This window comes from Stenella coeruleoalba, assembly GCF_951394435.1.
Source record: "Stenella coeruleoalba genome assembly, chromosome: 18".
In the NCBI taxonomy this organism is placed as follows: Eukaryota; Metazoa; Chordata; class Mammalia; order Artiodactyla; family Delphinidae; genus Stenella; species Stenella coeruleoalba.
The window spans coordinates 50,891,854-50,902,826 of record NC_137164.1 but is presented as its reverse complement, the minus strand read 5'-3'; the positions used below and the strand labels follow the sequence as shown (position 1 = coordinate 50,902,826).

Genomic DNA, 10,973 nt, shown 5'->3' with positions numbered 1-10,973 from the left:
AATATTCCTTAATGACTTGGAAATTAAAACTTGACCAAACCTATTAGTCATCATTCTATTAATATTTGGAATTACTACTACTGTATGTTCCTTATGACCAGGGAGTCAATCTAATTTGTCCATTTATTTCCAGCACCTTACATGTGGTAAGAACACAGTAAATATTAATTAAATGAATGGATGTGTAAATGAGTACATGATTGTGTGATCAACTGAACACCCCCAATATTAGTTGTATCTATTACACAATTGCATTGAAAAGCTGTAGCTAATTGGTCCAAAGCTGCTGCCTAGCGGGCAAGGGTAGTTGAGGGCGGTCAATGCTCATTCAGTTTAATTTCCATACATTTATTGAACAGGTATTGAGCATGTGTCCACTCTATACAGCATTCTGTAGTTGATCCTACGGGAAGATACATAGATATGAGGGATTTATGTATAATAAAGAGACCAAAAGAATACAAAACTTACCTAATTTCCAGATGTGTGGTCCTAGGTGATAGTAGAAGAGGATAATCTCATCATTAAGAGCACAAAGGGGGCCACTGAGGGACTGTCACAAATGAAAATAAGATTAATATATGTTTGATGCCTATAATTTATTCACTTACCTAACAAAGTTACTAAGACAATCCAAACTCCTATCATATTTTCTGCTATGGATAAAAATAATTAAAACCCCAAATAATGACATGTTCTTTGCCTTTGTTAACCTAAAATAGGGGAAGGAAATTTGCTGAGTCTAGTGTTCAACAACTATTGAAGACAATTCCAATGAACAGTCATCAAATATTCCCAAAGGAGACTTTTCAGGCAAAAGATGTCAATGTGCTGATCAAATCAATGCAAATAAGAAAAGTACACCTGATTATATCTCTTAGGGAAAAAATATATTTGTACAATTTAATGAAAATAGAATAATTTGACCATAATAGAATTCTATCAATGTAGCTTATTATTTGGCATCATAAACAAAATCGCCTGAGTCAAAACTCATGTTGCCTGAATTATAAAATGACAAACAAAGCCTGATGTAGAAACTAGCTCTGAATCATTTGAAAAAATTAATATGTGGCAAGAAGAAAAAATCATTTAAATTAGCCAAAATAGTATGAAACTACCAAGGTCACTAAACATTGGCAGGGTTTTACTATTTGGAACAAAAACAACAGGAAGTACTAGCCTGTGTTTGGCTTTTGACATAAACATTTTGAGTTAGTCATAAGAATCGATGATATCTCAACTGTCAGTCCTCTTGCATCTTATCTGTCTCTTATCACTGCAGTGAGAAGTCAGACCATTTACTGAACACCTAATATATGCCAACTGTTTGCATCCTAACAAGTCATGCAAGGTGGGTAGCATTATCCATATTTTACGATATGTAAATAGCAAAGCCAGGGGTTGACAGAGGCACTGGCAATATTGAGTCCATCCTGGCCTTTGCTTCTTTGGCATTACTTTTCTCCTTCAGTTGAAGACAAAAATCCATGAAACAAAATTTGAGTCCAAATATTAGTGTTAAATATTAGTGTACAGACATACCTCGGAGATAAGTGTGCAATAGCATTATGTCCTAAAAACAATGTACATACCTTAATAATACTTTATTGCTAAAAAATGCTAACCATCATCTGATAATGCAGGACTGCCACAAACCAATGTGTGAAATATGCAGTATCTGAAAAACACAATAAAGCAAAACACAATAAAATGAGGTATGCCTGTATGAATAAATAGTGTAAATAGTGTAGAAATTAGCGTCCAAACATTTCTCTAATAGCCTAAGAGAAGTGAGTCTTCTAGAAGGGACGATAAACCCAAAGCAAAAAGTAATTTCAAAAAATACAAACTATTATTTCCTCAGTGGTCACATCTCTGTTCTTCCTCCTTCTCTGGCAGAATAGCCCCTCTTCATTCCCTGATTCCAACCACCACGAGGCCAGCACAGTGACCGGTCTCGAGTGAGCACCTGTCCAAGCTGGACCAATCATAGAACGTTCATCCTGCCCCGGCATGGAGAGAGCTGATTGGTTGTAGGAGAGCTTGAAGCTGCTCTGAGGGTAAAGAAGAATGGAGAGGTACAGAAGGGATTGCTGGCATCCCAGTCTCTGATTCCAGCCTTGATGTTTCACCACTGAGTTCTGGCAGTTTGAATATAAGAGCTAATATATTCCATGTTTTGCCCAATTTAATTTTATCTGTGGCTATGACACTTGACAATCAAGGCATTCTTATGTACTGATTAGTACAGCCATTGTTTTAAAATTTACTTTTCAAAAAAATGAAAAAATTAAAATTTACTTTTCCATGTCTCCTACTCATTCTTCCTGATCAGAAAAATCTGATGTTCATGAAATTAGACCAGCAGTGATAATTAGCATGCATCAGAGACATCGGGAGGTTATCTTAAACACAGATAGCCAGGGCTCTGCTTACAGAGTTTCTGATTCAGTGTATGTGGGGTGGGGCCTGAAAACTAGCCCATAAGTTCCCAGGTATTACTGGCCCAGGCCCCATACAATCCCACTCCTAGGCATATATCTGGAGAAAATCATAATTCAAAAGGATGCATGCTCCCCGATGTTCATTGCAGCACTATTTACAATAGCCAGGACATGGAAGTAACCTAAATGTCCATTGACAGAGGAATGGATGAAGAAGATGGGTACATATATACAATGGAATATTACTCAGCCATAAAAAGGAACAAAATAGTGCCATCTGCAGAGACATGGATGGACCTAGAGATTGTCATACAGTGTGAAGTAACTCAGAAAGAGAAAAACAAATATCGTATAATATCGCTTATATGTGGAATCCAGAAAAATGGTAAAGATGAACTTATTTGCAAAGCAGAAAAAGAGTCATAGATGTAGAGAACAAACTTATGGTTACCAAGGAGGGAACGGGGTGTGGGATGAATTGGGAAATTGGGATTGACATGTATACACTACTATGTATAAAATAGATAGCTAATGAGAACTTACTGTATAGCACAGAGAACACTACTCAATGCTCTGTGGTGACCTAAATGGGAAGGAAGGCTAAAAAAGAGTGGATTTATGTATACGTATGACTGGTTCCATTTGCTGTACAGCAGGAAACTAAAACAATATTGTAAAACAACTATACTCCAATAAAAAAATTAATTAAAAAAAAGTCATTGGCAATAATAATTTTTGGTCTATACATCTCACAAGCCTATACAGCTCATATGTAAAACATGGGATAATGAATACAAAAGAAAGAACTTTAAAAGCTGAAATAAGAGACTAATAAAAAAATCTTACATGCAAAAAAATAAATATAGGTGTTGTCACTGTAGGACTCCTCAAAGCTTTTAATATGCTAATGTACACATCTACAAGAGGTAAAATAGAGTATGCAGTGTTTCCCAAACTTTTCTGACCCTGGAAGTCCCCCACTTATATCGAAGAGCATGTCCTAGAACTAGTACTCTACAAGAGCTGGATAGAAAATACCCTGAAACACATAGGTTTTAAGGATGGGCAAATGTTTTTTAGGAACTAGTAAGAAAGGGGCTTCTGAAATAGAAGATGGAAATGAATACTATCACTAACTGTAGCTGGTCAATGGGTTCAACTGATACATGCTCAGTGAGACAATTACTAACATCTGCTTAAAACTAAGGAAACTGAATTTCATAAATTACAGGCATGGGCGTGTAAAAAATTTTAAACATACAATGGAACTTTTACTCTTCTATTATAGCTCCTACCTCCTTTTAAACCAATAGACAATTTTAGATCCTTTCCAAATTAAATTGTACTTCTCTGCTGCTGATTAAAGTACAGGAAGGATCTGAATTGAATTGGGAACTTGGTTGTCAACAACACTCATAAACTGGTATGTGACACAGGCACAGCAATGACTGGTGAGGAAACGAGCTGCTGCCCTTCACTAGCTCAGATTTGCTCCAACAATGAGTCGGACCTGAGTTTAAGCCAGATGGAACCAAAGGGTTATAGAAAAATCTAAAATTTCCATTAAGTCCAATTTGCCTCCCCAGACAAGATTGGAGATGAAACAACTAGAATGGATACCTAGTTTTAAAAGTCCTTAAGTAAGAGTTTGGGATTAACAGATACACACTACTATACATAAAATAGATAAACAACAAGGACCTACTATATAGCACAGAGAACTATACTCAGTATCTTGTAATAAGCTTTAAGGGAAAAGAATCTGAAAAAGAATATATATTATATATGTGTGTGTGTGTGTGTGTGTGTGTGTGTGTGTGTGTGTGTACATATATATATATGTATAACTGAATCACTGTTCTGTACACCTGAAACTAATACAACATTGTAAATCAACTATGCTTCAATTAGAAAAAAACACCAAACTTTTCCATAACAACAAGTCGTTAGGGAAAAGAATTGTTTTAAATTAAAGTGTTTTAAGGTCCTGATGTTTAAATGTATTTTAAATTATTTTAAATAAACATTCTCGTACCTAAGATGTAAATTTTACTGGGAAGTTAGGTTTATTTGGAAGTATGTTCCCTCACCTTGTATCTGTTTAAAGAATAAGAAGCCTCATCATATAGGATATTCCACTGCTTTGATCAACCTACTTGAAACACTTCTCACAGATACAGTGTAAGGCAAAGAAAGTTCCTAAGGAATAGTAAGTCTCCAGAATGAGAAACTAAATTATATCATGTAACAGTTAGGTTGACCAAAAACAGTATCATCAATCTCGAGAGGATCTGGGTGTTTTAAATATGCCTTATGGAGCATAGATGTCCTAAAGGAAGTCTAAAGAGTGCTACTGTTGGCATTTACACTTAATTTCTTTTTCTTCTCACATCAGAAGTAAGATGGCTGGTCTCATAGACATGTCACCATTCTACCAAATTACCAACAAAGTTCCATTACCAGCCATGAAGGTTTATAAATGTCGATTCGTGTCTCGTATGATGTTCTGACAGCAAATTTCTCGACATAAGAACCAACCTGAAAATTCACAGTGTTTATCCAGAGGCTCTAGCAAGTAGAACTCCCAAAAAATCAAGTGAATATAGAAATTATAGGAGATAGGAAAATTTAGCAGTTCAGTGGAGTCGATAAACATTTCAAATTAGTTTTTAAATGTTAAGGATTCAATACAATTGAAATAAGTTGGTCCAAAGGGAAAGTTAGTTCTTCACTGATGATTTTACTTATGAATTCTTTTCCTGAACTGGTACTTTATCCACAAATTTATATATTTTAAAAGAATATTTAGGGGGAATTTAAAGAAATTTAGCATAACAGAAATTTAAACTTAAAACATGTTTTTAGAGCAAAGTTAGTTTTTTAAATATGTTTTTAAAATAAAATTTTCCCAGAATGGGAAAAAAAAGGAAATCAGCTACTCTGGGGAGAATTTAGGACAATATTTGAGTCAGAGCAAAACCCGAGGCTAAAATACCTACTACAGATTTGTTCTAACCTAAACCTACATGCTACAGGTTCCGTTTTCTCAGTTGTAAAAAAGAAATAATTGGCTTAGAAGAATGTTAAAGGCCCTTATATCTCGAAGAAGTTAGAAAGGAGTAATTATTCCACTTTTTTTAATCAAAAGAAAATTTAAATGAGAAGGAGCTTTCTCCTCCAAAAAGGTAGGTCATTTCAGGATTTGGAGTCTATGGTCTTTAAAGACATAGTCTCAACATTGTTACATGAGCAATGCATAAAATTGTGTTTTCATCTGCCCCTTTCACTATTTATTTCTGGACATCATTCCCGGAATTTCAGCTTCTACAAAGCAGAAGACTGAGTTGCGGCAGACGGGGCCCTTCTCACTGTGAATTTAAATAAAAACATATGGAGTACAGCTTTCAAATATATTTAATCTATTTGTACTCCTTTGTTCCTAATAGTCTTGATTTTCCATATCCACCACTATCGAATATGTCGTAGTCTCTCTCTAAAATAAATAAGATCATTTTTGGAAATCTATAGATATAAAATATAAAAATATTTTTATCTTTTATCTTTTAAAATATAATCTATAAGAAGTTTAGAACATAAAATATAACAAAAGTAAAAACACTATGTAATGAAACAATAAATAGGGAGATGTAGTTTTTTAAAGATATATCATTTGAAACTTCAATGAAATACAGTATGATAAATTCCAGAATAATTGTAGAACTAAATCAAATCCAAATCCCTGTTTCATCAGAAAGTATGTGGAACCACAGGATGGGGACCAGTTTGTTACTGAACTGAATTGCTGTCAAGTGATTACTTCAGGTGATGCTGAAGTCGTAAGAGCCCATAAAGTCCTTAACACTAAATCTTACCAGAAATGGCAACATAATTCGCGATGCCACATTTCCCACACCCAGGGTCTTTAAGGGAGGTGGAAGAAGGAGCAAACAAAACCAGGCAAATATTTCTCTTTGGAACCTGGGTAAGCATGTATGTATAAGTGTAGATAAGTGATGCTCTCAGCAACAGGACCAAAAGCCCAAGCAGCAGTGGTGGAAAACTGAGCTCCTATTTCCAAAACAAAGACACACTGGGTGGCAGCAGGAGGCCCGACAGAGAAGCAGCACTACTTTGGAAACCAGAGGCACGCGTGTTATTATGGCTCCCCTCCACAGAGGGAAGGTTCTGGCAAGAGATTTCGGTGCAAAATATAAACCTTAGCAAAAGTAACATAAACAATAGGTGGGCACCTCTTTTCCCCTATATGTGACACCTGTGAGGAATGGAAGCATGGAACTAAGAAAGAGGCCACAAAATATTCTAGGTCTGGAGTCTAAGGGCTTTTCAATTCCTTCCTAAAGAGAAGAATTTTACAATTACATGTGGATATTGGGCTTTGAAAATTATCGTCTCCACTCTCAGCTAGAAATGGAATTACCACTCATCTGATTTTTAACTACATCATTTTTGTTCAGAGAATGGAAATATTAAGGGAAACATTAAAGGAACTATGTAGCCCAAACCTCTTCAGGTTACAGGTGAGGATATTGGCATCAAGAAGGGTAGAGAAGCTTTTCTTTTTTTCAGATTATATGGCTACTTAGGTACAGAGCTAGGTCCAGGACCGTCTCTAGGCTCCTTTCTCTAGCTCAATGCTACCACTTTATTAAGATATCTTATCATAGATAGGCTTCATTAAAATTTTAAAACTGCTTACTGTCAATATGTTATGCTGTACTGCCAGCTTATTTTTGGAACTGATGTCCTTTTTAGATTCCTACAATGTAAGTCACATAGCCTATAAAATTTAAAAGACCTAAAGAGGAGATCTTAGCCTGATAATCCTTGGTGGCATACTGATTCCTTTAAAATCTACTCACCAGAAGTGATGAAAAGTGTCTTAAACTTGGCCTGGGCAGAAGGCAGTTGGACAAAGAACTTTTGCAGTTTCGGGTATAGACTTTAGATTGATTGTTCAATCAGGAACATGATTACAACATTGTCCTCACAAAGGTATATAAAATATTTATTCCGTGTCATGTTCTTTCTTACAGTTACAATAAAAAGAGGTCTCTTACACACCCACAGGTGACAATGGCTGAGGAAGAAGCAGGGCTCCATGTAGAAATGAAGCAGAGACTCAGAGTAGGCATTGCCAGGTTTGCATATGAAATCAGAGCAACGCTGTAAGGAAATATGTAGCCCAAGGTTATGAGACATCAGTGATTCATTTATCAAGAAAAGGAGAAAAAAACAGAAATATCTCATTGAATATTATCGGTCTCAAATTTTTCCAATAGATTTATGACTTTATGTTAGTAAGGAGGGTAATAACAATGTCACTTATGAGGCTATATGTTATATGTATAAGTATGCCTGTAGTTAATAGAATTTATCAGGCAGTAGGTTTGGGCACCATTTAAAACATGGGTCAGAGGGGCATTAATTCTATTCAAAATGTCCATCTGTTGCTGCCCAACATGCACAGAAGGTTGCATAGCAACCCGTAGAGCTGCATGGATCTGGTTGGCCTCCCTCTGTTGCTTTTGTTTGCCCTCTGAGAGAGTTGCCCTTGATGGAGAAACAGTAGGTGTTCTTTTATTTATATATATATTTATTTTTTTGGCTGGAGCTTGGCCTGGTGAATGGGGGCTCATTATAGCCTGCTGAGCTAGATGGCATTGTGAGGCAATATCTGACATATGAATGTAATTTATCTTCCTGGCATGATTCTTAGTCCCAAATTGATCCCCAAATTCCTAGAACTGTGGAAGTAGAGCAATTAAAAAGAAAATACCAGGACCTTTTACTTCTATACCCCAGAAAAACACCCAGCAGTGCAGGCAGAGAGAAGATTCCAGAAGTCTGATTACATTTTGAGGCACTTAGTCACAGTCAGACTACTCAGTTTTCGCATTTCTGAACTTTGTAACTCTACATACTACAAAATTTGTTAAATTAGAACATTTCTCAGGAAATTGGACATTCTTACATGTCTCTTTGCAACATGTATCAATTCTAAATGCCTACATTTTCTAGGCTATTGTTGTATTTTTTAGCTATCCAGTAAAATTTGCAATGAATTTAAGCATCTATAATCTCACATAACATAAGCATTTACCTGGTTTACTTTATTTCCAGTGTCAGCTGTAATTTGGGAGTAGAACAAATAGTTCCTACGCACTCCCTAGGTGTCATGGATATGACTGTGGGCCGCTGATAAATAGCAGTCTTAACAGATCTTTGCAATCAAAGCCATCAATAAAATACTCTTGAAGAAAACAAAGTTTTGATATAATTGAAAACACCATATTTTGAGAGAAACTGTTACAGTGCCCTAATATGGAAACATGACACCAAGTATTTTATTGTAACTGGTGCTGTAACTCGAGTTAGCTGCTTATGTTTTACTTACGGCACAGCCCAAGAGATGCCTTTCCTTTAACTCTGAGGAATCTATATATTTCAATTTTAAGCAATTCTAACTCCTACTTTTTTCAGTTAATAATCTTTAAACTAACTTTTAATAAAGACCTAGTTATCAAGGGAACCCTTGAGGACATTTCCGAAGTGTTTTGAGGGGAAGTAGATAATATGAATAATACTCTTTACCATAACTGTTATTAAAACTAGAGAGCCCAGATGTGAATCCACACTTGTATAGGCAATTAATCTATGACAAATGAGGCAAGAATATACAATGTGGAAAAGACAGCTTCTTCAATAAATGGTGCTAGGAAAACTAGACGGCTACATGTAAAAGAATCAAGCTGACTGTTTTCTCATACTATATACAAAAATAAACACAAAATGGCTTAAAGACTCAAATGTAAGACTTGAAACCATAAAACTCCTAGAAGAATACATAGGCAATATGTTCTTTGATATTGGTCTTAGCAATATTTTGGGTGGTATGTCTCCTTAGCCAAGGGAAACAAAAGCAAAAATAAACAAATAGGACAAATAAGACTATATCAAACTAGAAAGGTTTTGCACAGGGAAGGAAACTATCAACAAAACAAAAAGGCTGCCTACTAAATGGGAAAAGATATTTTCAAATGATATTTCTTTTGTTTTCAAATGATATTTCTGATAAGGGGTTAATATCCAAAAATATACAAAGAACTCATACAACTCAACATTAGGAAAGCAAATAACCCATGTCCATTGCAGCATTAGCCACAATAGCCAAGATATAGAATCAACAGAAGTGTCCCTCAAGAGATGAATGGCTAAAGATGTGGTATATATATATGTATATATATATACATATATATACACACACATATATATACACTTACATATATATGTATATATAATGGAATATTATTCAGTCATGAGAAAGAAAGAAATCCTGCCATTTGCAACAGCATAGATGGACCTCGAGGGCTTTATTGTTAAGAGAAATAACTCAAACAGAGAAACACAAATACTGTATGGTCTCATGTATATGTAGAAGTTAAAAGAACCGAATTCATAGAAACAGAACAGATTGGTGGTTGCCAGAGGTGCAGGGTGGGGGAAATGGATGAAGGTGATCAAAAGGTATAAACTTCCAGTTATAAGATAAATCTTACCTGTGGTTTCACATCCCATGGTTTCAGTTATCCATGGTCAATAGCAGTCTGAAGTATTAAATGAAAAATTCCAGAAGTAAGGGCTTCCCTGGTGGCGCAGTGGTTGAGAGTCCGCCTGCCGATGTAGGGGACATGGGTTCGTGCCCCAGTCCGGGAAGATCCCACATGCCGCGGAGCGGCTGGGCCCGTGAGCCATGGCTGCTGAGCCTGCGCGTCCGGAGCCTGTTGCTCTGCAACGGGAGAGGCCACAACAATGAGAGGCCCGCGTACAGCAAAAAAAAAAAAAAAAAAAAATTCCAGAAGTAAACAATTCATAAGTTAAAAAAATTCAATTGAAAAATGGGCAAAGGACCCAAATAGACATTTTTTTCAAACAAGGCATACAGATGGCCAAAGGCACATGAAAAGATGTTCAATATCACTAATCAACAGGAAAATGCAAATCAAAATCACCATGAGATATAACTTCACACGTATTAGAATGACTATCATCCAAAAGACAAGAAATAACAAGTGTTGATGAGGGTGTGGAGAAAAGGGTGCCCTCATACACTGTTGGTGGGAATGTAAATTGGTGCAGCCACTACAGAAAATGTTGTGGAGGTTCCTCAAAACATTAAAAATACAACTACCACATGGTCCAGCATTTCCACTCCTGGGTAGCCAGGAAAACAAAAACACTAATATTAAAAGATTGCAACATTATTTACAATAGCCAAGATATGGAAGCAACCTAAAAGCCCATCAATAGATGAATGGATAAAGAAGGTGCGGTATATATTCATTGTATAGTGAAATACTACTCAGCCATAAAAAATAATGAAAGCTTGCCATTTGTGAGAAGGACAAGGCCATGATTTCTGAGTCAGAGAAATTCTTGCTACTTGAAAACAGTTCTTGATATACTACTGAGTACCTGGTTCTGGGACACCAAACAAATTGAAGGACT

At 36.0% G+C, this 10,973-nt stretch overlaps 1 long non-coding RNA gene across 1 annotated transcript; it reads right to left on the bottom strand.

Moving 5' to 3' along the window:
- Positions 1-537: 537 nt before the first annotated feature.
- On the bottom strand, positions 538-10,643 carry LOC307176644. Its single transcript, XR_013824853.1, has 3 exons — positions 10,025-10,643; positions 1,596-1,681; positions 538-553 (listed from the first exon to the last, which is right to left on the bottom strand). It is a non-coding gene; the product is annotated as an uncharacterized lncRNA (long non-coding RNA).
- Between the last annotated feature and the right edge of the window lie 330 nt (positions 10,644-10,973).